Source organism: Eublepharis macularius, chromosome 14 (assembly GCF_028583425.1).
Source record: "Eublepharis macularius isolate TG4126 chromosome 14, MPM_Emac_v1.0, whole genome shotgun sequence".
In the NCBI taxonomy this organism is placed as follows: domain Eukaryota; kingdom Metazoa; phylum Chordata; class Lepidosauria; order Squamata; family Eublepharidae; genus Eublepharis; species Eublepharis macularius.
The window spans coordinates 6,182,227-6,209,493 of NC_072803.1; positions in this window are offsets into that span (position 1 = coordinate 6,182,227).

The window sequence follows — 27,267 nt, forward strand, 5'->3', positions numbered from 1 at the left end:
AAAAAAATCCATTCCAAATGATCTATAAAGAGGATTGGAAGTGCATTTTCCAATGTGCGCGGAATCGCTCATTGTTCGGTAGCCGTTTCTGGACTTCTTGGGCAACTCTTCCCAAATGATTCCATTCCTACCCTTCACTTGTAATAATGTATTGAAATCTATGTGGCCCTTGTTGTGGTATCTTTTGTTTCTTCTTGACTATCCTGGCTAATTTAAGATTTAATGTTATATACAAACAGCAATCCTTTCTCTGTTCCTCCCTTCCTCTGCCCTTTCACTTCTCCTAGTATTTCAATGTTATTATTATTTTTAGTGCATTGTTCCTCTCGTTCAGATATAATTTTGCAAAATTCCAAGAAAGTGAAAAATGAACTAACCTTGGAACCAACCAAAAATAAACAAAAGCCAAGTACTAAATGATATTAAAACCCATTGGAATGAAAACCCCCAAAATAACTCAATTGGTCAAGATGTTGATTTGCATTACAAATGTTTCCTCCCATCCGCTTCATTCTCTTTCATACTAATGATGCTCAGATGTGAACATGCATAGCGTGTGACGGGCTCAAAGGCAATTTAATCCCAACATATGAACATTTTCTGAATTAGGACAGCAGTTGCATTTTCCTTATTTCTTTCCTTCCTTCCTTCTTTTACAGCAGCATGGTTGTTTCCCCTCCTTTTATCTGAGAGACAGCACTGTGTAGTGGTTAGAGGGCTGGACTAATATCTGGGAGAAGCAGGTTCGAATCCCCGCTCTGCTATGAAGCTTGCTAGGTGACCTTGGGCCAGTCATCCACTCTCAGCCTAACCTATTTCACTGGGTTGTCATTGTCAGGATAAAGTGGAGGAGAGTCAAACGATGTAAGCCGCTTTGGGTCCCAATTGTGGAAAAACTTGGGGTATAAATAAAGTAAATAAACACACACACAAAAACCCAATATAATATCTTCACAACAACCTTGTGAGGCAGGCTAGGTTGGAAGATGATGACATCCCAAGTTCATAGACTCATAGGGTTGGAAGGGACCTCCAGCACCATCTAGTCCAACCCCCCTACTCAGAGCCAAGCTACAAGTGATGCCTGACACAGGTTGGACAATTGTCAGCTTACCTTAAGTTTTGATGGGAAATGTAGGCATCCTCGTCTTAGAGCTTGGCTCCCCATTTAATTGAAGTTTACAGACCCCCCCCCCCCACACACACAGAGGGGAAAGGGGGGGCCCAGTGAGAGCCCGATACCTGCACTCCCCACCTGAACACATGTTCTCCCTCCCATAGACTGCCGCTCTGTAAACTTCAATTAAATGGAGAGCCAAGCTGCAAGACCAGGACGCTTACATTTCCCATCAAAACTTGAGGGAAGCTGACGAGTGTCCAACCTGTGTCAGGCATCGCTTGTAGCTTGGCTCTCAGTGCAGCAAATTCACAACTACCTCCCCACCCACACCTCCAGTGACCCCTGCTCCATGCCCAGAAGATGAAAAAAACACCATCAGGATCCCCAGCCAAACTGGCCTGGTTCACCCAGTAAGTTTTCCTTGTTCTTTATGGTTTGCCCCTGGGTCTCCCTGGCTTAGGGAGAATGTTCTGAGCGAGTGGGTGTCAGCGTGGCAAAGGAGGTTCAATGTGGCCAAGTGCAAAGTAATGCACATTGGGGCCAAACCCCCCAAATATAAATACACAATGATGGGGTCCAAACTGGTGGAGACTGACCAAGAGAGAGATCTTGGAGTCGTGGTGGATAACTCACTGAAAATGTCGATACAGTGTGTGACAGCAATAAAAAAGGCCAATGTTATGCTGGGGATTATTAGGAAGGGAATTGAAAACAAATCAGATAGTATCATAATGCCCCTGTATAAATCAATGGAACGGCCTCATTTGGAATACTGTGTACAATTCTGGTCACCACACCTCAAAAAAGATATTATCGCACTGGAAAAAGTGCAGAAAAGGGCAACTAGAATGCTTAAAGGGATGGAACACTTCCCCTATGAAGAAAGGTTAAAGCATTTGGGGCTCTTTAGCTTGGAGAAACGACGACTGAGGGGTGACATGATGGAGGTTTACAAGTTTATGCATGAGACAGAGACGGTAGAGGAAGAAGTATTTTTCTCCCTTTCTCACAATACAAGAACTCGTGGGCACTCAATGAAATTGCTGAGTGGTCGGGTTAGAGCGGATAAAGGGAAGTACTTCTTCACCGAAAGAGTGATTAACACATGGAATTCACTGCCACAGGAGGTGGTGGCAGCTTCAAACATAGACAGCTTCAAGAGGGGATTGGATAAACATATGGCGCAGAGGTCCATCAGTGGCTATTAGCCACAAGGTATAGATGAAACTCTCTGTCTAGGGCAGTCATGCACTGTATTCTTGGTGTTTGGGGGGGGGGCAATCAGTGGGAGGGCTTCTAGTGTCCCTTCCCCACTGGCAGACCTCCTGAGGACACCTGGTTTTTTTGGCCACTGTGTGACACAGAATGTTGGACTGGGTGGGCCATTGGCCTGATCCAACATGGCTTCTCTTATGTTCTTATTGTACCACATTGGTTACTGTGCTTTGGCTTTCTACCATGGCTAACATTTATTACTTCCTCCAAAAGGATCCTGGGATTTTAAAGATTCCTCCCTGCTCCAGGTCTCCATGCTCCGATTTCGAGAAGCGATGACTGTTGAGTCAGATGAAGCCATGTCCTTGAAGCCGAGCGACCAGTCAAAGAGAGAAGTCTGTTCCGTCCCCCGAGATTCTTCCTCCTCATTTCCCCCCACCCTGAAGTGTCAATGGCACCTGGTGGGATGTGCAGCTGTGGAGAGAGATGCAATTTTCTTTGGCCTGCCAGCTGTCAATCACAGGAACAATACCCTCCTAATGAAACAGCAATCTTATCTTATTGCTGCTGTGTCTCATGTTGTAATGGGGAGATCGTTAGTGGCTTTCACTGCCCAGAAAAAGCGAGAGGGAGGAGGAGGGAATTGTGTTTGTACTATATTTAGGTCTTTACGCATGTTCGACTGACTCATCTGGTGAGCGACATCTGGGGCGAAAAAGTCCAGCTTTCTTCTCCCTTTATTCCCTTGGCCCAAGCAGAACACCATGGCAAACCCCCCCACCCCCCGGCTGCAAACTAGGAAGTCCAGCATTCCAATCTGGTCTTGGCTGTGGCTGCATGATGCAAGCTGCCATCTCTCCGCTTCGGATCTCCCCTCCCCAGCTCCACTACAGCTGCAAAGATGGAATATTGAAAGAACACTACTTCATAATAATGTGACACTAATCAGGGTAAGGAGGAATATTAGGAGGCCTGGGGAACTGGTCAAGGCAGCGCTGTTACACCTTCAAGGGTCATGGCTTTCGGGGAGGGTCCATAGCTCAGTGGTAGATCATCTGCTTGGGATGCACAAGGTCCCAGGTTCAATTCACAGCATCTCCATTTAAAAGGACCGGGCAGCAGGTGATGCAAAAAGACTTCTCTACCTGATACCCTGGAGAGCTGCCGCTAGTCTAAGAATATTGAGCTTGATGGAGCAAGGGCCTGATGCAGTGTAAGGCAGCTTCATGCGAGTAGTTCCTCTGTTACCACCCTGCACTTCTCTGTGCAACTGAATACTTAAGGAAGCAGCAGAGGAGTGTGGGATCTCTTTGACCTACATGCTCTGCACAGCAATGATCACACTCCCTGAAAATCTATTCTGCCATTCCTCCGAGGAGCTCACGGCAGCGGACCTGGTTCTCCGTTCCTCTGTTTTATCATTCCGACAACTCTGTGAGGTAGGCTAGGCAAAGAATGCACCACTGACCCTATGAGCTTTCATGGCATTGTGGGGATTTGAACCTAGAACTCCCAAATCCTAATTCAGTACTGCTACACCATACTAGCTCTCTCAGGGACCTGACACCTGCTGAAGCTGAGGACAAGTTGATAGACAGCGATGAGCCAATTCATGCAAACAGCGAGTCATATTTGCATGTGAGGTTTGGGATGGGTGTAGGAGGTGGAAAGGAGGGCCTAAAGGAGGGAATCTTTTTCTTGGGACCCATGGTGGTTCTTGGTGGACCGGCCTTATACAACATTGCCCTGTTGGCCAATCTAGCCCAGTGCCATCCGGTATGAATGACCGCAGCTCACCAAGAGGCTAGAAAGATGATTTCCCACCTGTGATATCATAGATCCTTTAACAGGAAACACAAGGGACTGAATCTGGGACTCCCTGCAAGCCAACCACATGCTCTACTGCACTATAGGCCCTTGCCATTAAGAATGCTGGCCTACCTTTCAGGGCTGTTGTAAGTATCGCAGCAATGATGTGCATACCAATCTTTGGATTATTGTTTATTTCTCTTTCCATGAGTCATGGTAAATAGGGGGGGGGTCAGTAGGGTGACCAGCTTCCAAGGGATTCTGCCCCCTTTTTTGCAGAACAGGATAATTTAAGCAGGGCAGCATGTTTTATTTATTTATTTATATTATTTATAGATTTATTTATTTATTCAGCAGGCTCAGGGTGGATCACAACCAAGTTTAAAAACATATTTCATCATATATACAATTTAAAATCATAAAACATCCCAATACATAGATTAAAATACATCTAAACATATTCACACACATACACACATATGTATGTGTATGTATGTATGTAAACACAGTGGCACATAATCCAGACGACCCCCTATTTAGCCATCGCCAGAGTATTTTGCCAGGGATGTATGAGAGATGGAGGTATCAGTAGTAGGGAGGGCATATACTGTGCTCCCCCAGCTAGGGGGTACCGCCCGGCATCAACCATATGCCTGGCGGAACAGCTCCATCTTACAGGCCTGGCAAAATGCTAATAAATCTCGCCGGGCCCTGGTCTCATTGGACAAAGCGTTCCACCAGGCTGGGGCTAGGACTGAAAAGGCCCTGGCCCTGGCCAATGCCAGGAGGGCCTCCCTAGGGCCAGGAATCTTTAATAGATGCTTATCTCTAGAGCGAAGAGTCCTCTGGGGTTCATATGGGGAGAGGCGGTCCCGCAGATACGCCGGTCCCAGTCCGTATAGGACTTTATAGTTTAGTACCAAAACCTTGAACCTGACTTGGTACTCCACCGGCAACCAGTGTAGCTGATGCAATACCAGAGTTATATGCGCACACATCGGCGTTCCGGTGATGACCCATGCTGCTGCATTCTGTACCAGCTGTAACCGCCGGATCAGGTTCAGGGGAAGCCCAGAGTAGAGAGGGATAAGGGGAAAAAATTCAATCCCCAATCCCTTTTTCTATACATGTAGCAAAGGCTCAGGAGCCTGTGGCTGCCTTCCTTTCCAGTGGGTCACAGAGATCTTTTTCCTTCTGTGGGACCTCCATTAATGTTCTCTCTCCCCCAGCCTCCTGTCGCCTTCTTGAAAGATCACTGTTCTCTAGTCTTATAGCACATAGTTAGGATCAGGGCTTTTTTTCTGGGAAAATAGGTGGTGGAACTCAGTGGTGGAACTCAAGACCGCACAATGACGTCACTTTGGGTCAGCTGGAACAAGGCAGGAGTTTTTAAAAGTTTAAATCGCCCTCCCCTCGGTGAAAATGGTCACATGGCCGGTGGCCCCGCCCCCTGATCTCCAGACAGAGGGGAGTTTAGATTGCCTTCTGCGCCGCCGAGTGGCGCGGAGGGCAATCTAAACTCCCCTCTGTCTGGAGATCAGGGGGTGGGGCCACTGGCCATGTGACCATTTTTAAGAGGTGCCGGAACTCCGTTCCACCGCGTTCCCGTTGAAAAAAATCCCTGGTTAGGATCATTTAAATATAAGGAAATTATCCCTTAACAGCCCATCAACCCCGTTGGAAATAGGGTGGTTTTTAAAAAGTCTAGAAGTCATTCTGAAGTCCCCAAATGGGACAATTAATTTGTGTCAGCCCAGATTTTTATGTTAGTTTCTGATATGGCAAGATTCCTCACATGAACTACTCTATTTTGTCAATGATCTATTTCTGCCAGCTTTCTCTGAGTAGCTGCAATGATTGTGAATAGTAGGGAAAAAGGGAGGGAAATGAAGAGCTATGTGGTCTTCCATCTATAACCATTTTTTAAATACAGAGAAATGTTGACACCTTGTCAGGTCATTCTTTACTACAGAGATGGGATTATATGAAGTTAACTCATACAGCCATAGAAAGAAACCTTCTATGGGATAACTGAGCCTTATTCTGCTTTCTGTTACCATATACTCTCCCCTTTCGATGCCTAGGAGTTTTAAAAGAAGAAATATGATCTGAAGACTTAGAGTTGTGTGTGGTGGAAAGAGGCAAGTTTGGGGGTATTTCTACACTTCTGGTTCTTTGCGCAATTTCTGTTTAGCTCCTAATTTCCACCCCCCCTTGTTCGTATTACCTCTCTCATCTGAGAGCCGGCGGGCTGGCAAGCTATTTCTCCTGTCAGCTGTGCTTGTGCGTTGGAAAGGTGCATCAAGAATGATCAAGGTACATCCCCTTGCCATTGTTGAAAGATTTTAAATGCACTTTTAGGGAAAAAAAGAGAGAAAAGACTTTTTAAGAAAAAAGAAGCTGGAGAAAGAGAGGTGGAAAAAGCAATTTTCTCTTTAAACTGCTGGCTGATTCGAAACAGATACATCAGGCAGAGATCGAGAAACCTTGGAAAAAAACTGGAGTTAAAAAAAAGTATAAATGCAATAAAAGGCAGTGTTTTGTGGCTCTATCGGCTTTCATCTCCAGTAAAACAATATTCATTCTATCTCAAGAACGAAGACCTGTAATTTATTGGTGTGTCTGAGTATAGTATTAAAAATACACAGAAAGGAATCTCAGTCTATCTGGATTTAGAGTTGCCAACTGAACAGAAAAATGGCCTAGCCAGATTTTTGCTCTAAGGCCAATTGCCAAGAGAAACAAGAGGGAAAGGTTATTTCTCCCCACCTCTGCTACTTTGGGGAGCAGCTGAGATCAGTGATAGCCACAGCACCCGTTTAGCTTGCATGCAGAAATTTCTGAATTGACAGGGCAATCCTAAACAGAGTTACTCCAGTCTAACCCCATTGAAGTCAGTGCTGTGCAGAGCAATGCAATGCATTGTTAGACGCTAGCATTTCAGGTTGAAGGATCTTTGGAGGCACGTGCTAGGAAAGACCCTTGGAGAGCAGCTGCCCTTCAAAGTAGTCCCCTTTGAGCTTTGCTCTTCTGCAATTGGTGGGTAATTATGGTGGTTCTGCAGTGTTTTTGTTACACTGCTATATCCCCACGAAGATCTCATAATGCCCCTCCCCACATAAAGCCCTCTTACATGTATTCATGAGTGCAATAGGACTTAATGGGCCATTGGCAGTGTTACACAATTCATCATCCAGCTAATAAATTTTTGATCTTGTTTCTTTTTCACAATTTCAGCCGTTTAAGTATAATTGGATAAAGAACCATTTCCCCGGGTGTTTTAAAATGGCTATGGAACAAAGCAATAGTGGGGTATTTCTCCTGCCTGGTGCATCAATAACATGCGGCCAGTCCCACTGGTATTGGCTAGCATTGCCATTCCATTCAAAGCCAGAATTCTGCCTCAAACCAAGTTTGAGAAAAAAGATGGGAAGGCAACATGGAAAACAAAAGATTGCAACAGATGGCAGCAATCTCCTATGGATTCTCTGCAGTAACAATGTGTTGTGGCATCGCAAGACCTCACGTTCTCGACAACAAATATGAATTTGATGGACAGAATTGCTGATATGACAAGCAAAAGTGTGACGAGCCAGGAAGAGAAGCACTGACAATATGTACTTTGGTTGTACCAAATGGGCCCTTCTCTCGCATATGGTACGGTCTGGCCATATTTCTCACTGAAGGCGTATATGTGCATCAGGACTGTACCATGTCAGATTTCTGGTGGAGACTCGCATGATAGAATGCTCTCCCTAAACATAATGTTTCTATATTTAGAAAACTAGCTCTGCTGGATCACTTCTACCTTACCGGCTACTTGTCTCTGTGCAAGGAACTTCTTGAATGTAGAATTTAATCCTACAAGGCTCTACTTGTGTGAAGCCCAAACACAGGTTTACTACCTTGGTGAGAATCTCCCGATTGGAGATATGTTGGCACAGCAGAAGTCTGAGTAATCAAGAAGCACATACATAAAAAACTGGACTCCCTCCCTCCCTCCCCCCCCCCTCTCTCTCTGTATGTTGCAATTCACCCAGTCCCCAACTCATTTATGATGGCTAACTGTGCAGAAAACTAGCTAGAATCCTCCTTGCTGAGTACAAGAATGATGGCTCCAAAAGACCAGAAATAGAAGAGTCAGTACCCATGGAGCCCAGATTTCTTCCATCCTGATTGCGCACCTCAACTGCTTTAGCGCACACATACGGGAGGTGGCTGCCACCACCAAATTGGGAACTTTAATTAGTTAGAAAATGAAAACAAAATAGTTTCATTTAGCTCTGGCTTCTTTGTTGATTGCTTCCGCTTGTGCGCACACCATGCGTGCCCCGAAAACCACACAACAATTAAAATGCAGCTCAATAGAGAAAGGAGTATCTTCAAGAACTGCAGTGCTAGACGGTTCTAAAAGATGGAATAAATGTATTAGGGCTTTTACCAAAAATACACTGGTCGAGAGACTGTTTTATCCATTTTGGACTGGATAGAGACATTTTGCAATTACAGTTCTGAGGAAAAAAAGTCAAGATCAAGGACCCCTTTCAAAGCATCAGTCCATTTGTTCACTTTAGTCTACTAGCCTTCCTTCCCCCCTTTTTTCCTGTTTTCTGTCCCATTCTCCAAATTCACATTTTAAGTTTCTCAGGCCAGGGACTATTCTTGTTTTGCTTATATTGTGCTTTAAAATCCCATATACATTCATGGTATTATATACATAAATGAAATAAAAAACCCCCAGATCTATTAACTGGGATTTCTCTATACTTTTTGGAAAAGGCACTCATTCTGCATCACCCGCCCCCCAGCTTACCTGATGTGTAATCATTGCACACAACTCACTCCTGGGAGCACCGTGCACAGAACAATTGCGCATAACCAGTGAAGCACAACCCTGGTGCCTCTCCCCTGCCGAGATAAACAAGCAAAATGCATCCTAATAGTGCCTCCTGCCGCTAGTCGCTTCTCTGGTTCTGAGCATATTTTTTTAGATGCCTGCAATGAAAGAAGGCAACAGGCAAGACCTGCTCTTCCATCCCCATTGAGTTCAGCCTCCAGGATTGCGCATGAACTTGTACTTACTTAGCTGGCTTTAGAAGGCATTAGCTGTAATGACTGTGACTTTGCTATGCCCCCTCCGATCATGTCTGCCTTCGGGGTATGCAGCCATGACCTAGCAGAGAGCAGAAGCAATTAGAAGAGGGATTCCTTGGAAGAGAGGGGAGTTGTTTGCCATTAGGCTTAAAAGAGCTGGATTCTCTGCCAGCTGTTGCAGGAGCAGCTGTCAACCACGGATGATGTCGATCTGGTTGCTTATTTTAGCTAGCCTATGGGACTCTTTCTGTGTGTGTGTGTGTGTGTGTTTGTGTGTGTGAAAAAGAGAGACTATCTGGAGTGGAATCTCTGGTGTCCAAATTAAATTGCTGGGTGGAAATTTGAAGTAAGATACATTGCATGTGTGTGTGTGTATGTGCACTATGATTTAGGATATAAATCTGCTTGTTAACATGGCAGCTTCCTGATCTTCTTGGATATAAGCGTGCATAATTTCTGAGATGGATGCAACAGAACCGGATAGCCATCAAAACCTATGATGCAGTGCAATTGAAACAAGAATGCATGCTGGGAAATATCTGTCCCTTAAGCAGGTGTTATTAATGAGCAGTACTTCCACTATATCCAAGGACTAGAGAGTTGTTCTTTCAGAAAGCCATGCTTCAAGTCCAGGAAAAGAAAGTTCACAATGGGATTCTTACTGGGGGAATTACCTTATCATATATCTAATTGCCTTGGGTGGCTCCGCTTTGAGCTTAGGTATATATTTCTGCAAATGTGGAGGAAGCTTAGCTTGCAGAAAAATACAAAAAGCTTGTGGTGCTAACAGTTACAACTGTAACAGCATGATCATTGCATGCAGACAGTGTGTGTATGTGTGTGGGGGGAAATAAAATCTTCAGGTAGCATTTTTGATTTACTCTAGCTACCCAAAATGACAACAAAAGAAAGCAAGAAAGGGGAAGAGGAGAAAAGGTGAAGGAGAAATTGTGGGGGAAGTAAGAGGGGAGGAGGACCAATGAGACTGGGGGAAAAGAATGGGCGGAGCAAGCAGACAGGGGAAGGAAAGACCGGGGGCAGCTCAATCATAGGGGAAGGAGAGGCCAAACAGAGATGGAGAAGGCTAGAGTGTGGTGGCTGGGAATGTCCAAACATCCACCCGAAGCCCCAAGGATAGCTGCAAAAGTATGTACAGCCCAATATTTGTAGTCATTTTCAGGCAAGCTAAAAACAATGCATACCATTTGGCAGGGCTTTTTTTCTGGGGAAAGAGGTGGTGGAACTCAGTGGTTTGCCCTCGGAGAAAATGGTCACATAGCTGGTGGCCCCGCCCCCTGATCTCCAGACAGAGGGGAGTTTAGATTGCCCTCCGCGCCACTGAGTGGCGCGGAGGGCAATCTCAACTCCCCTCTGCCTGGAGATCAGGGGGCGGGGCCACCAGCCATGTGACCATTTTCAAGAGGTTCCGGAACTCTGTTCCCCTGCGTTCCCCCTGAAAAAAAGCCCTGCCATTTGGTTTTGGGCCTCTGTTGTAACAACCACACAGTCTGTGAATGATAAAAATAACATTCAATTTATATACCGCCCTTCAGGACAATTTAACACCCACTTGGAATGGTTTGCAAGGTGTGTTATTATTATCCTCATGACAATCACCCTGTGAGGTGGGTGGGGCTGAGAGAGCTCTGAGAGGGCTGTGACTGACCCAGGGTCACCCAGCTGGCTTCAAGTGGAAGCGTAAGAATTAAACTCGATTCTCCAGATTAGAGTCCTGCCGCTCTTATCCACTACACCACACTGGCTACCTGAAGTGAAAGAAAGTGATCCCGCCATAAACCACAAACAAACATTTAAAGCCTCTGTAATAGCAGTGGCCCTGCTACAGTCTCCTGCAAAGTCATACATGAGGATTATCAATGAGTCATAGGGGATCAAAGTCCATTTAGTCCAGCCCCTTGACCAAAGGAAGGGCATTGACGTTTCACTCCTTGTTCAGCATATCTAACCAGTTTATGTTCAGCTTTTGATTCCTCTCCAAGAATTTGTGTAGACAGGTCTCTTCAGAAGTGGTATGGCCTGAAAACATTTAACAAGCCGAGCAATTTGTCTGGGTGTGAGCAAGTCCCCATCTTTGAGTAGCGGTCATTGTAGGGAGGGGGGAAAGGATGCCATGATGGAGATCAGTTCTAAAGAGCCCCTGCAATGGCTGACCAGTGGAATCTTGGGACAGCTCAAAAGGAGGCAGAGGCCAGGTGCAGCCATAACAATGGTTAGAAAGGCTCATAACCTCTCGTGAGTAGAGATGGGTATGAACTGGAAAAAAAACCAAACCATGCGGTTCGTGGTTCGTCAAATTTCATGAACCATGAACCATGAACTTTCACGAAACTGCCCCTAGTTCGCGAACTGGTTCATTTGGTTCGTGAAAACATCACATCCAGGTCAGAAAATCCTCACTTCTGGGTCAGCAGAAGGTCACTTCTGGGCCAGCAGAAGGTCTGCAGGAAATTCATCCCCTGTTGCCTAGGAAACTGATTGATTGGCACCAGGCTGTCTGCAGTGATGAACCAAAAAACGAGCCAAATGAAACAGCCTAAAAGTTCGTGACGGTTCGTCAGAAATGGGATCTGACGAACCGTAGTTTGCAAACCATGAACTGGCCTGATTCGTGCTTAATTTTGGTTTGTATTTCGGTTCGTGCCCATCTCTACTCGTGAGTGGCTAGAGAAGCATGCTTTCTTCAAAAGGGCCAGTGTAAATGGGCCCAGGATGGTTTAAAAGACATGCTTATTTATTATTTATTTATTTAGATTTATACCCACCCTCCCCACAAACACGCTCAGGGTGGCTAAAATCAGGAGAATACATCGTACGTTAAAACCACACACAAATATCTAAAAACAACACCAAAAATTTAAAAAGCTAAATATAATACAAAGCTGGTGCCCTGATCAATACAGGCTACAATAAATCCCTAAAAACCATGGATATAGTTGTGGCACAGGCCTTGAGTAGCCACTGGCACAGCACGGGATGTGGCGGGCAGGAAAGGGACAATTCGCTTGCTCTCACCCAAAGGCCCAGCGGAACATGCTACTCTGTGTACATTAAAAACAGTAATATCATAAAAACATTCCTCCACCACAATGACACACAGCAAATCACCCTTTGCACCCTGGAGATCAAGTCAATAAAAATCCTTTTAAATAATACCACCTTATATGCCTTCCTAAACATGCGCAAGTGGGGACAGATTTCACTTCCTGTGGAAGCCATTTCAGAGGTGTGGAGCCACCACTAGAAAAGCCCTGGAATGGGCTGCCACAGATGGAACCCGCCTGTTGGAGGGAGCAGAAAGGAGCTGCTGTAGCTTAGTGGTTATGTGACTGGGCTCTGAGCCAGCACTCTGCTAATTCGATGCCCATTCCTACTGTGAACTCTGCAAGTGGCCTTGGGTAAGCCCCTCCTCTCAACCCCAGCTCCCCAGCTGTATTGTGGAGATAATAGTAACACTGACTTTGTTCACTGTTCCGAGTGTGGCACGGATCTCTCCAGAAGGGAGGTATATAAGCACACTGCTGTAGTTGTTATTACAAAGAAGTCTCTCCACTGTTCTTTCTTTCAGCACCTTGGAGAGCTCTCATGATCAAAACTGTGTCCAGAAGCATTCTCCCTCTCCTAAAGCCCTGACCTAAATGACCTAGATGAGCCTGATCTCAGGAGCTAAGCAGGGTTGGCTAATCGGATGGGAGACCTCCAACAAAAACCAGGGTTGCAGAGGCAGGCAATGGCAAACCACCTCTGTTAGTCTCTTGCCATGAAAACCCCACCAGGGATCTCCGTAAGTTAGCTATGACTCGAGGGCTTTCTCTACTACCGCCAACCCCTTTTCAACAACTATTTTTTGTAACTTCCAGCCTGAAGCTTGCACAATGTTACATCTCATGAGGGTGGCCCTAATAAAAGGCATTTCATGGACTGTGTTCTTGGGATTTTGCAAGCAAGGGGCTTAGGGCTAAAATACACATTAAGTGTGACGTGAGTCCTACATGAGAGGGGCATGGCTCTGTGGAAGAGCATCTGCTTTGCATGCAGAACGTCCCAAGTTCAATCCCCGGCACCTCCAGCTAAAAGGATCAGGTAACAGGTGATGTGAAAGAACTCTGCCTGAGAACTTGGAGAGCTCCTGCCAGTTAGAATGTAATGGCCTTGATGGACCAATGGTCAGATTCCATATAAAGCAACTAAATAAGGGCTTTAGTTGTTGTAGATTTTCCGGGCTGTATGGCCATGGTCTTGGCATTGTAGTTCCTGACGTTTCACCAGCAGCTGTGACTGGCTTCTTCAGAGGTGTAGCACTGAAAGACAGGGATCTCTCAGTGACATTGACATTGACAGTCACAGCTGCTGACGAAACGTCAGGAACTACAATGCCAAGACCACGGCCATACAGCCCGGAAAACCCACAACAACCATCAACCACAGGTCTCTTCGTCAGATGCTGATGAAGAGAGCTGTGATTCTCAAAAGCTTATGCTACAATAATGTTCTCCAGCCATGAAAGCCTTTGACAATATAAATAAGGGCTCATGGGCAAGTGAGAAAGAGTGAAGTGAGATCTATACCAGGCTCTGGAGTTCAGCAGACATCCAAGCTAGAGAATTTTTGGCAGATATGCAGGCCAGAGCTGCTTGCTATTGGGACCTGTGGGTAGAATACAGCACAAAACTTCAACAAAACCCCTTCTCCTATAAATTATATATTCTGGTTTCTCTTCGGATCGCATACATCTTTCACCTTTGGTACTATAAATGACATTTATTACAAGTTTATCCCGCCCTTGCTCTAATTAGCTCAGGCCCACGTTCATGGCCCCTGCCCCTTATTGTATGCTCACAAGAATCCTTGAAGGTGGAATAGGCTAAGAGAGAATATTTGGGTTTCATGGTGGAGTGGGGATTTGAACTTGGGTCTGTAAGCACTCCAACCATAATGCAATGCTGCCTTGTCACACAAACTTGTTTGTTCTTTGAGATCTTGAACATATATCAAGCTGCCTTACACAGAGTCAGACCGCTTGGGGAGGGGTATTATGATAGTTCCAGTTTGGTGTAGTGGTTAAGAGCAACAGGACTCCAGTCTGGAGAGCCAGGTTTGATTCCCCACTCCTCCACTTGAAGCCAGCTGGGTGACCATGGCTCAGTCACAGCTCTCTCAGAGCTCTCTCAGCCCAACCCATCTCACAGGGTGATTGTCGTGAGGATAATGATAACACACTTTGTACACCGCTCTGAGTGGGCATTAAGTTTTCCTGAAGGGCGGTGTATAATCTTGTTGCACTGCATAATCTTGTTATTGTCTGACAATTTTAATTTGGTAATGTGACTCTTATTAGTTATCCAGCCAGCTGTCTTGAAGTTTCTTAGCAAAAAGGAGCTGCTGTGGCACAGTGGTGCAGTGGTTCGGGTGCGAATCAGCACTCTACTGGTTCGAATCCCACTACTGCCCTGAGCTCAGTGGGTGGCCTTGAGTAAGCCACTCCTCTTAGCCCCAGCTGGGGAGGGGATAATAATAACACTAACTTGTTCACTGCTCTGGGTGGGGCACTAATCTGTCTAGAAGAGTGGTATATAAGCGCAGTTGTTGTTGTTGTTGATGATGATGAGTTGTTGTTATTATAAGGCAGAATGTAAATATTGTAACCAATGTCTTTTTCTATGTCACTCTGCTTCCTTACAAGCTACAAGGGAATGTGGGATGGCCACTCCTTTGCTTCCCAAATGTGCAACCGTCATTTAATCTACGGGGTAGAGTGAATTCAAGGACTTTCTGAACAGACAATATAGGTGCAAATACACTGATGGGGAACAGAAAGGTATAAAAATGGAGGAGCTGAAGGTCACGCCTGGCTGTTACTTACATTTGCTGACCTGTAAACCATTCCTCATAATCCCAGCTGGAAAGAAATTCTGCACATGCTCAGTCACACAGCATGTGGACACACCTGAGTTTACCAAAGATCAACATAAACACGAAGGTGTTTTTTTTTTTTTAAATGCATATAGATGGCAGATTTGGAATTTGAGAATCCTCTTTGCATGGGTTGGGCTGTTCTCTGCTAAGCTTAAATAAATAATTCTCTTCAGAGGCCCAAATCTATGTAAATGCATTTCCATTTGTTTTTTAGAAAATAAAGTTCAGTCATCAGTCAAAGCTGCAGCAGCAGGCCGTGACTCTTGGAGGATAATTAATTTCTACACAAAGGATGGGGAGGAAGAGAAGCGAGTTTGACTAATGAAGGCATTAACAATTCACCTGTATGCTCTATCCGTGTGTGTGTGTGCGTGCTCTAAATTCATATTGATGTGCTTAATTTTTTTTGGGTTATTACCATGGTACTTAGCCTAGCCAGATAAGCATCTTTGTTACAACATCCTATTCTATAAAAGACGAGCCGTGTTTTCAATGACTCACTGGCACAGGCGCAGTGCGGGCGGAAAAATGGCCCGCCTCCCAGCCCTTCCCCTCTATGATCCACTGGCTCCTTCTCCTCCCTCCCCAGTTGATTGATTGGCTGGGAAAGCTGTGACAAGTGAGCCCACTGCCTCCCTCCCCAGCTGATCGGCCACCCTCCACTCCCCCCACCTAGAGGGGGAGCGGGGGAGGGGGCCATGTCCGGCCTGGCTGCTCTGGGCTCACCTGTCCAGATGGGGTGCGTGCCAAGCCCAGCCTGGGTGTCCTGCACTTCCCCCACCCAGATGAGGCACGGGGAGGGGGCCATGCCACCCTGCACTCCCCCTGCCCAGATGGGGCACAGGCCAGGGAATAGGTAAAAGCCAGAACAGGCTGAAATGGGCCAGAATGGGCATTAAACAAATAGTGGTACCATCAAAAACAATGGGATGCAGAAGAGAAAGGCTCCTCACATATGCAAAGACCAAAGGCATTCAGGCTTTACAGCCATAGAGATATGGCTGCTTTCTCCCTCCCTCTCCCATGGTATATGAAGAAGGCCCTGTTCAGATGAGCAAAGCTGTCATGGTGGAACATAGGGTAAGAGGTGGTCTTACAGATATGAGGGGTCAAGGCCATATGATAGTCAAAACCTTGAACTGAGCCTGGTAACTGATGGGTAGCTAGTGGAGTGACTGCAGAATGGGAGTAATATGCATGCTCTGCCTAGTTCCTGCTAGTAAATGAGCTGCAGTTTTCTGCAGCCACGGGAGTCTCCTATATAGAGTGCACTACAATAGTTTAGTCTAGATGTTACCATGGCATGAATCCAGGTGGCTAAAGCAACTATGTCAAGAAGGCTAGTCTGTGTCCAGCCTTTTTTTGCAGCTGCATTAATTTGCTTTCTAACTACAGTGCTGGATTCATTATAACTCCCTCTCTTAATGGGAGTCTTTCTACACATGACATCTGACGTGAAGAATATGTGTTGGGAGATGCAATGTTAACCAGGAAGGGTAGTTTAACAAGACAGAGAGGTGAAATTGACAGAGCCTTGGAGGAGGCCTTCCAGGAGGTGAAGATGAAATTAACAAACCCTCTGCGGAGTGATCTCCGCTGGATCTGTCTTTTTAAACTATGCTTCCCAGCTAACATTGCGTCTCCCTACACTTGATGAACACGCGCCGAGGCATCTTGTGTAGACAGACGGGAAGCACGATGTTTTCAAAATCTCTGCCTTCCCAAGCAGCATCACTTCCATCTTATCTGGGTTCAATTTCAATTTGTTTCCTTTCTACCATTTGACCACAGCTGTGAAGCAAGGACTCTATTGCATCACCAGAGGATTCTTAAGAGTTGTGTCTGGTTAATTCCTCTTGTAAATGCTTGTGTTTGGTTAACCCCCTACTGTGTTAGCAGAGTTATCTGGAGGCAGCAAGCCCAGGCTTCTCCGTCCCCTCTGCCCCCCATTCCCATTTCTCTTAGTAGCAAGAATAGCACCTTCAATAGAAGGAGAGCCCCACTTTATGTTAACCCTTTGGTTTCTGGTATGCACCCTAAATATGCTCAGAGTACTTTCATTAAGGAAAGGGGTACAGATATAGATGGCCTTTTGGATAACAATCTTTCAGAACCACGTGGCAGAGATGGGCCTGGTTGGTGCTATGCTAGACTGGTTTGAGTCCTTTCCGGAAAGGAAGTTTCAACAGATGCTGCTGGGAGAAGTCTGCCTGTCCTCTGGTCCACTGGTCAATGGGGTACTATTATATATTTATTTAAAATATTTCAGTGTTGTCTTTCTACCAAATGTAGGGTCCCCAAGGCAGCCAACAGGCAAAAACATTAAAAACGAACTTTAAAGTTCACTAAAACAAACTTTAAAATACTTAAAAATAAAGGTTAAAAACAGAAAATACACGAACAAAGATAAATAAGTGAGGGAACACCAAACTGTAAGGTTCTATCTTGCCTCTAACGCTTTTAAAGATCTACATAAAACCACTGGAAGAGACCATCTTGGGATTTTGGATGAGGGTCACCAATATAGGTGGATGACCCTCAACTTCCTCTCCTTTCCATCAAGATCCAGAGCAGCTGTGGATGAAATTTAACAGTATATGAAGAATTCTGTGGCACCTGTCACTGGGGCAGGTGTGGACTAAGGGGAAGTATCCTTTCCAGCTTTTCTTTCTGCAAAAGAGTCCAGTAGCACCTTTAAGACTAACCAACTTTATTGCAGCATAAGCTTTCGAGAATCACAGTTCTCTTCGTCAGATGCAGATGCAGTTCTCTTCGTCAGAACTGTGATTCTCGAAAGCTTATGCTACAATAAAGTTGGTTCGTCTTAAAGGTGCTACTGGACTATGTATTGTCGAAGGCTTTCACGGCCGGAGAACGATGGTTGTTGTGGGTTTTCCAGGCTGTATTGCCGTGGTCTTGGCATTGTAGTTCCTGACGTTTCGCCAGCAGCTGTGGCTGGCATCTTGACATTTCGCCAGCCACAGCTGCTGGCGAAACGTCAGGAATTACAATGCCAAGACCACGGCAATACAGCCCGGAAAACCCACAACAACCATCGTGCTACTGGACTCTTTTTGATTTTGCTGCTATAGACTAACACGGCTAACTCCTCTGTGTTTCTGCAAAATAGTACATAGGCTGAAAAGGGTAGCAGAAAGAGTATTCCGTGGGACTTTTGTGGCTGGTCGCACTGTTAGTTCTGTTGCTCCTATGAATTTGGTCAGCGTAGCCTAAGAAATACCCATTCCAAGCTGTTTTTGTACGAAACCAGCGCATTGAATCGAATTGCTAATGGAATGTGTGTTCTGTGGAACGTTTGCAGCTTAGTACATCACTGCCATCTACGACAATGTACTATATCTGTTCGGCTGGTTGGTGTGCTTTAGAAACTGTTGTTATAAAGTATTTTTTGTTGAAAATGAGTTTAGTTTGGAAAGAGGTTAATAAAATTAATACATTACCCAGTTCTTCTTTCTAATATACTGTCCTCCGGTGTTTTCAATGCTTCCCACTGTCTGCAAATCTCATAGAAAGGAAGGCCAACTGCGGGCCACAAATGGATTTCGAAACACCCCTGGACACTTGCACTACGGCTCAGGGATCTAGATGTGGAACAGTCATTTCTGATCTTCCACCTGCCTGTTTAGCTCAACAGACTACAGACAACATCACTCCCAGGTGGACAGGAATGCTGTTTACAGAGAGCTAGGGGTCCCATTCTCCCAGCTTGGGGTGGGGTCCCCCCCATCCCATTGTCCACTGTTGTTACCTGCTAGACATCATGAAATCCAGGCTACTGTCATGTCTGTGACCCATCCATGCCGCTACTTAATGCTGACCTGTTGTTTGCTGACTTGTTGTTCCTGAACCAATGCTGACCTGTTGTTTCTGAACCAATGTTTCATGCTATAACTTGTGGTGATTCCGCACACGTTGGATAATGCACTTCCAGTCCTCTTTATAGATCATTTGTGTGTGGAACAAAAAATCCACCTTAAACGATTGATAAAGTGCATTGAAAGTGCATTATCCAACATGTGCAGAATCAGCCTTGATGTCATACTGCCAGTGCCATCACTGTTTCCTTTCTCAGGCTTATTGAAGCTGCAGGTGCCTTACCTAATGGACTGTAGAAACTTTCAGTGCTTCTGACCTTCTATGCTGCTCACTCCCATGCATTGCTATGTCTCAACTTTGATCTCTTGCTTTCTCAGTGTCTCGATAGTACAAATATGCGAGACGATCTCAGGACGAGTTCGGCGCCAAAGGTCCTGTTTTACTGTTGGGAGGGGGAAGGAGCAAACATATGTGTTAAGAGGAAGGATTTCCCCACAGGTTACCATTCCTGTCAAGCTGTTCTTACTGCTTACCTTGCTTCTGAATAATTCTATGGACATATCTGTGGAAATGATCGGATTTCTGAATAAAGCCATTTAACCAAGAACCTGGGTTTCTTGCTGCAATGGTACAGGGATCTATCTGCCATAGCCTGTCACCCATAGCCTGACAGCTACATCTTCAGCTTGATAATTATAGCCCTGAAATAGCAATGGGATTGCATATTAAATTTATACACCCTTTTCCAATTAATATCTCACATATATAAATTTAAATTGATTTATACAAAGTGATGATAGCCCTGGAAATCTTTTCCAGCTCCTCAGCAAACGGACTGGCCCAGTTCTGCTAGCCTCTATTCACCACTGAATTGGTTTAGCCTACTGGGCCAAACCAATTACTTCCCAGGGGTTACAAAAGCTGAAGATTTCACATTCATCTCCAGTAAGAAAGCATGTCACGTAGCAGGCCTTGGGATGGCCCCTACCTGAGACGGCCTGAACTGCTGCCAGTCGGAGCAGAGACGGTATCCAGCAAGATGGAACAACGATTTATTTTTCTTTTATATTGCACCTTTTGATTCTATAAAATCCCCACCGTGGCTAACAGCAATCAATTAAAACAAACAATACCAATTAAAATGCAAACAAAGAAGACAGAACATCACAGCATATTAACTAGGAAACCCAACAGGGAAGAGGAGAAGCCAACCACAGGATCAAAAACACCACCGCTAGCGAGAGAGCCCTCAAAGCCCTCGAAGGCTGTCCCCCAAAGCTCTACTTTTATCTGTAGTTGCTTGAATATCTGCTAGTTCAACTCATGGTCAGGAGCCGATTTTTTGCCAAATCATTCACCTATTCACAAACAGTTTGAACTTGTCTGGTGGGTCCCCCCCCCCCCCACAATGTATTCCAACGGTACAACTCAATCCATTGCAATCAGTAGTATTTCACGCGTATGCTGGTGGGAGTCCTAGTTCCCCCTCTCCTCCTGAGACCTGTCATGACTGCTTGTCACTTGGCAGCCAACTGCATAAACAAACATTGAGCAAATTAATGAGCCAGCCAATCATTATAAATAAAAAAACCTGCCTCCATAATAACAGCTCACAGTTTGATATTGAAGCGCATGCGATCAAGGTTATTTTACACATGTGAGTCTTTGCCTGGTCTTATGGGAGTCGTAGCACCTTCCCTGAATAATTTAACTACCTGACCTGACAAGCCAAGGCCCTGGGGGGAAATAGATGTCACCTCTTGCACAGATGCAAAAGGGACATGCAAGGAAGAGGGAAATGAAACATGCACTATAGCTACTGTGTATCCACAAAGATATAGGGCAGCCATTCGAGGTGGACAGTGGCGAGACAAAGAGATATATAAGAACACAAGAAGAGCCCTGCTGGGTTGGATCAGTGGCTCATCTAGTCCAGCATCTTGCGTCATGCAGTGGCCAACCAGCTGCCCTGGAGAGCCAATGAAAAGAATCATAGAATCCTAGGGTTGGAAGGGACCTCCAGGGTCATCTAGTCCAACCCCCTGCACAGTGCAGGAAATTCACAACTACCTCTCCCCATACATATCCAGTGACCCCTGCTCCATGCCCAGAAGATGGCAAAACACCATCAGGATCCCCAGCCAAACTGGCCTGGGGGAAATTGCTACCTGACCTCAAGGTGGTGATCGGCATTACCCTGGGCATGTAAGAAGGGGCCATAAGAACTAAGCACTGACGTAACCCTTCCTGCCCTCCCTCTCATGATCTGCCCAGGTTCACAGAATCAGCATTGCTGTCAGATGGCTTCTGCTTAAAAAGTTCCAGCCTATCACCTCCCGAGGAAGCCTGTTCCACTGAGGGACCGCTCTCACTGTCAGGAAGTTCTTCCTAATATTTAGCTGAAATCTCTTGATTTAATTTCAAACCGTTGGTTCTGATCCGACCTTCTAGGGCAATGGAAAACAACTCCGCACCATCCTCTATATGACAGCCCTTCAAGTAGTTGAAGGTAGTTATCATATCACCTCTCAGTTGTCTCTTCTCCAGGCTAAACATACTGAGTTCCTTCAAGATTTCCTCACAGGACCTGGTCTCCAGACCCCTCACCATCTTTGTTGCCCTCCTCTGGACACGTTCCAGCTTGTCTACATCCTTCTTATATTGTGGTGCCCAAAACTGAACACAATACTCTAGATGAGGTCTAACCAGAGCAGAGTAGAGTGATACCATCACTTTGCGTGATCTGGACACCATGCTTCTGTTGAGTCAGCCCAAAATAGCATTTGCCTTTTTAGCTACCACATTACACTGCTGACTCATGTTCAGTGTATCGTCTACTAAGACTCCTAGATCCTTTTTTGCACATACTACTGCCAAGACAAGTCTCTCCCATCCTGTAAGCGTGCCTTTCATTTTTCCTACCTAAACACAGAACTTTACATTTATCTCTGTTAAATAGAAAAGAGTCCAGTAGCACCTTTAAGACTAACCAACTTTACCGTAGCATAAGCTTTTGAGAACCATAGTTCTCTTCAAGGTGCTACTGGACTCTTTTCTATTTTGCTACTACAGACTAACACGGCTAACTCCTCTCCGTTTACCTCTGTTGAAATTCATTTTATTTATTTATTTTTTATTTTATTCAACTTATACCCCACCCTTCCCACAAGGGTATTTGTTTTAGCCCAGTTTTCCAACCTGTCAAGATCCTCCTGTATCCTGACTCTGTCTTCTACCATTTTTGCTACCCCTGCCAATTTAGTATCATCTGCAGGAACATAGAGGGTGCCTCCTAGCACTGGGTTTTAGAGATTCACTAGAGGTTTCCTTTGGTTTCCACGGCTAGTAGCCACTGATGGACCTATCCACAAATCTGTTCAATCCCTTCTTCAAGCCCTCTCTGTGTGTGGAATATGATGCTTGCTTCATGAGTGATTGTGCCTGTCAAAAAGAGTATGTTCACCTGGACCTGTTCATCATGACATTTGTGGCACCCCTCCTTTTATCTGACTTCTGGCGATGGGAGCACTAAGAAGGAAACTTTTAACATGTGGGCAGGTTTTCATAGATGAGCAGGTGTCACGCTGGACCGTCTAGGCAGAGACCAGTGTTTTAAATCTGGCACATAAAATCTGGCCCGGGAACACACTGGCTGTAGATCCAAATGTCATAAACTTGTAACAAGATCCATATTGCTGGCTAGTTTTCTGGATGGGTCATAGCTTCCAGACACCTTTTAAAAGCAACCTCACTTAGGCTGAGTTATAGACATCTAATCTGGAATTAATGAAGCCATGAATTACTTGTCCAGATCTTTCATCTCCTGGAAAGGGAACATACATTGGTTACTGCAAGCCCAGCGAAACCATACGGGGTGAACTATCTATTCAATTTCTCCTTTCTGTGAAGAACTCAGGAATGAGGCTGTCACTTCCCCATTTTATCCTCACAATGAGCCTGTGGGGCGGGCTACACCGAGATGATGTGACTGGCTTCATGGCTGTGTGGGGATTTGAACTCGGATCTCCCAGATTCTAGTCCAACACTCTAACCACTACTCTACACAGGCTGTCACCGAGCTGAAGAGCAGGAGCCATAAGGAGAGTCCAAGCCCATCTAACAGGGGCTAGAGCTGGCTCCAGGTTTGACACCTCCAGTGTGCTCTAGGCATGTCACCCTTCCATGCATGCACATGCGCAGGCGCAACACCTTCCCCCCCCCACTCCGCAAAAGAGAGTGGAACACAATTTTTTGGACTCCTGTTGGTATTGCAAGGCTACAGAGCCTGAAAGAGTCACGCTGGAAGCCCTCCAATTTCCTTGCTGAAAGACACATCTGGAAGAAGCAGTGACTCTATCAGACTCCTTTAAGCTTGACGGAGATCTGGGCCACGGCAAGATATTTTGCCACTCCAAGCAACGCACAGTTTTTGTCCGCCACCTCCAGATTCAAGGAAAATCATCTACAATATCCTGAGATACGGTTTTCTTTTACTTTTCATTTCTTTCCCATTAAATGTATGAGTCACTCATAGCAAAGAATCACAGCTCCATAGCAGAATGCATTTTTAATGGATGTTACGATTGCACACTTTCCTTACAAACACAAAGGGACTTCGTAGGACCTGAAGGACTAACAGATTTATTGTAGCATGGATAATTGCTGAATAAATAATTGCTGAATTCAAATTCAAGAATAGATTTAATTGTATTAACGAGGGCTGAAACAGACACCACCATGGCTGCTGTGAATGGCCAGTACTTAAGTAAGTATCTTGTACTTTTGGGTTTTGCATAGAAAGGTCACAAATGACACCTTTTACATCTCATTCATGACTTCTGCTGTTCCCCATTTTTTCCATATCTGCTGGCTGAGGATTCATTTCATGAAGTAGGTTCCAGCTATGAACCTTATACTGGAAATTAATGTGTTAGTCCTTAAGACAGCATAAGACTGCCTTTTGCCTCTGCTGCAACAGACTAACAGTGCAATCCTAAACAGAGTTATCCCGGTCTAAGCCCACTGAAACTAATGGGTTAGACTGAAATAACTTTGCTTAGGATTGCGCTGTAACATTGCTGTCCTCCCTACTGGTATTTGTCTTGGGAATTAATTAATTCTTTAATCCTTAGAACTGGGAAAGCCAGTTTGGTGTAGTGGTTAAGAGCACAGGACTCTAATCTAGACAGCTGGGTTTGATTCCCCACTCCTCCACTTGAAGCCAGCTGGGTGACCTTGGGGCAGTCACAGCTCTCTCAGAGCTCTCTCAGCCCCACCTACCTCACAGGATGTTTTGTTGTGGGGATAATGATGACATACTTTGTAAATTGCTCTGAGTGGGTGTTAAGTTGTCCTGAAGAGCAGTATATAAATCAAATGCTGTTGTTGTTGTTGTTGTTGTTGTTGTTGTTGTTGTTGTTGTTATTCCTTCCTTCCTTCCTTCCAGAGCCAGTTTGGTGTAGTGGTTAAGAGCACGGGACTCTAATCTGGAGAGCCGGGTTTGATTCCCCACTCCCCCACTTGAAGCCAGCTGGGTGACCTTGGGTCAGTCACAGCTTCTAATAGCAGGGTCTGGTTGGAACTGTGAGCCAAGCTACAACACTTGTCAGCTTCCCTCAAGTTTTGATGGGAAATGTAGGCGTCCTGGTTTTACAGCTTGGCTCTCCATTACAGCTGCAAGACCAGGACGCCTACATTTCCCATCACAACTTGAGGGAAGCTGACAAGTGTCCAACCTGTGTCAGGCGTCGCTTGTAGCTTGGCTCTGTGGCTTCCTACAGGCTTAAGCCTAACACCTCCCCAACTTTACAAAACAAGCGCAACTCTTCTCTTTCTTTAGGATGCAGTTGGTTGGATAAATAGGCAGGTGTGGCATGAATTATCCAAGGTGCAGAGAAAAGTGCAGAATGTGTGACGGGGTGCAGACTTGACCTTCCTGGGTGTAGCAGTTTTGCTTGATAAAGGGAAACACTTTCTCGTCCCTCTATCCTGAAAACGCGTGTAGACAGCTCGCTCTGCATTCAGAAGCCAAATGGTGTGTTGTGTGTGGGGGAAAAAAAGATTCCTAGGGGTTGTGGTGGGGTTTCAGAGGACCGCATAGCTCCTAATTCTTCTTCTTGCCTAGCAAAATCAGAATAAATTATGCAAAAAGCCAAACCAGCATGCAGCACCCACCCCACCCCAATTGTATTCAGATCCCAAACACTCGACCTCTGGAACCGCCCAGGTTCTGTTTCTGAGGCGCCGGCATGGAATAACGAACCTTGCAGCAGGAGGATGCAGAAAGGGGAGAGAAGCACCCCTGCCATAGTTAATGAATACAGGGAATGTGGGAAGAGAGGAGAGGAGAGGGGCAATTTTATGCACTGCTAGCCGGGCTCATCCATCCAGCGAAGAGCTCCGGTTTCTCCCTGCGCTGCTCCTTTGCTTTTTCCAGTTGGAGAGCTGAAAGAAAAAGAAACACATTAAAAACAAGCAACCCGACTGACGTGGAATGGGAGAGGGAGCCATTTTTAACATCCTTTTGACATATTGTGTTTTTCTAAGCAAAGGCGGTCTTGGGAGTTGTGGAGCTCGGAATGAAAGCCCATGATGGGACCCCCAACCTCTTTATTCCCATCCAGCCCTCTGAGAACAAGGATAAAGTGCACAATTTTCACAATGCAGGTCCCTTAAAAATGCACCACAGTTTGCATTTGGACCTTGCTCTATTTTCTACTGCAACTTCTCTTGTTCCCATCAGCTGGAGGGGCCCACCTAGCATGTGACCCCGGGCTCTTGCCCCATAAGTAAGACTGCTCCTGCTGATAGGGCTGCTTGCCACCAGCACCCTGTTTGGGGAGGGGGATTCCTTGCCCCCATCCAGTGTTTCCCGCAGCCTCTCTGAGTGACAGCTGGAGAAAAATAAATAAAAAATGGCTGTTAGCCGATAGGGTGATGTTACTTTCGGGGAAACCATAGAGTTTCTGGCAATTCCTAGAGAGGACTGATGCCACCTCTGGTTTTTCCTGGAAGTGACATCACACTGTTGGTTGATGACCACACCCCTGCCCCTATGTCTATTGGTTACTGCCACTGAACATTGCTAAATGTGGAGGAGGATCTGATGCCCTTGCCAGGGGGGCTCAGGAAGTGATTCTGGCTCCATCAGATTTGTTCCTGTGCAAGCACTTGACTGCCAAGTGGCTCAGCAGAGCCCAGCATGGGTCAATGATGTCATCACCTGAGCCAGGGCCAGGCAATGCTAGCCATTCAGCTGCCATGTTCTCTCACAGTCCTGCAACTATAGCTCTGGTGCCTCTGTTGATTCTTTCTGACATCCTTTGGAAAGGTTGCTAGATGCCTCTCCCGGTTCAGCAATGTTCAGCTGTACGGCAATGTTCAGCTAGGGGAGCCAACCCAGCGTCTGCAAATAGCAGGAGCTTTTGGGGGGTGTAACCCTTGAAAAAATAGCATTGCAATGTCATTTCTGTCAAAAACGCAAAAGTGACATCATGGCCACAATATGATGCTCTAGGATTTCTTCCATTCTCTATGACAAAAATCATAGACATGCGGGGCATTCCTAGAGCACTGTAGTGTGGCCATGATGTCACATCTGGGTTTTTGCAGGATGTGATGCTGTGATGTGATGTGATGTGCCCATTTCCCTCCTGCTGCTCAGAGCAAAACAGTGGAAGGGCCACAGCCCGAGCACAAGAATGCCTGCTGAAACCGGGTAAGTGGCAACCCAACCTCCAGAAAACTGCCGTGCTACAGTGGGAGTGACACACATGTTTTTAAACACCTGCTTGACATTTCCAGGCACACAATTTTAACAAAAAAACCCACCTCACGTTCACACTTAATGTAGCACACAAAGAGATACCTGCTCAAATCGCCCCACTCTGATTGTTCCAGGGAGCCTGATTTTCTGCCAGGTTACAGATATCTTGTAAAAAAAAAATCTTCCCTTTTTAAATTATTTGTGTTCTGAACTTGTCAAACGTGATGAAGAATAGGTAGATCAAAGCACAGACTGCTGGCGTTATAATTGGCCCTGTAAAAAAAGGTATCATTCCCTTTTGCTCTGTGTTTAACCCTGTCTAGCCATCAATATGCTAACTGTCTGCTCGTCTGCCTGCCGCAGATCTCAATCTCTCTCATTATTGAGAACCACGCTTTGATCTATCTATCACCAGGCGTGTTATCCATGTCCCTTTTCTCCACGTATTCTCATCTTTCAGTTTATTACACAATACAGTTCAGCCGTCTGCCAG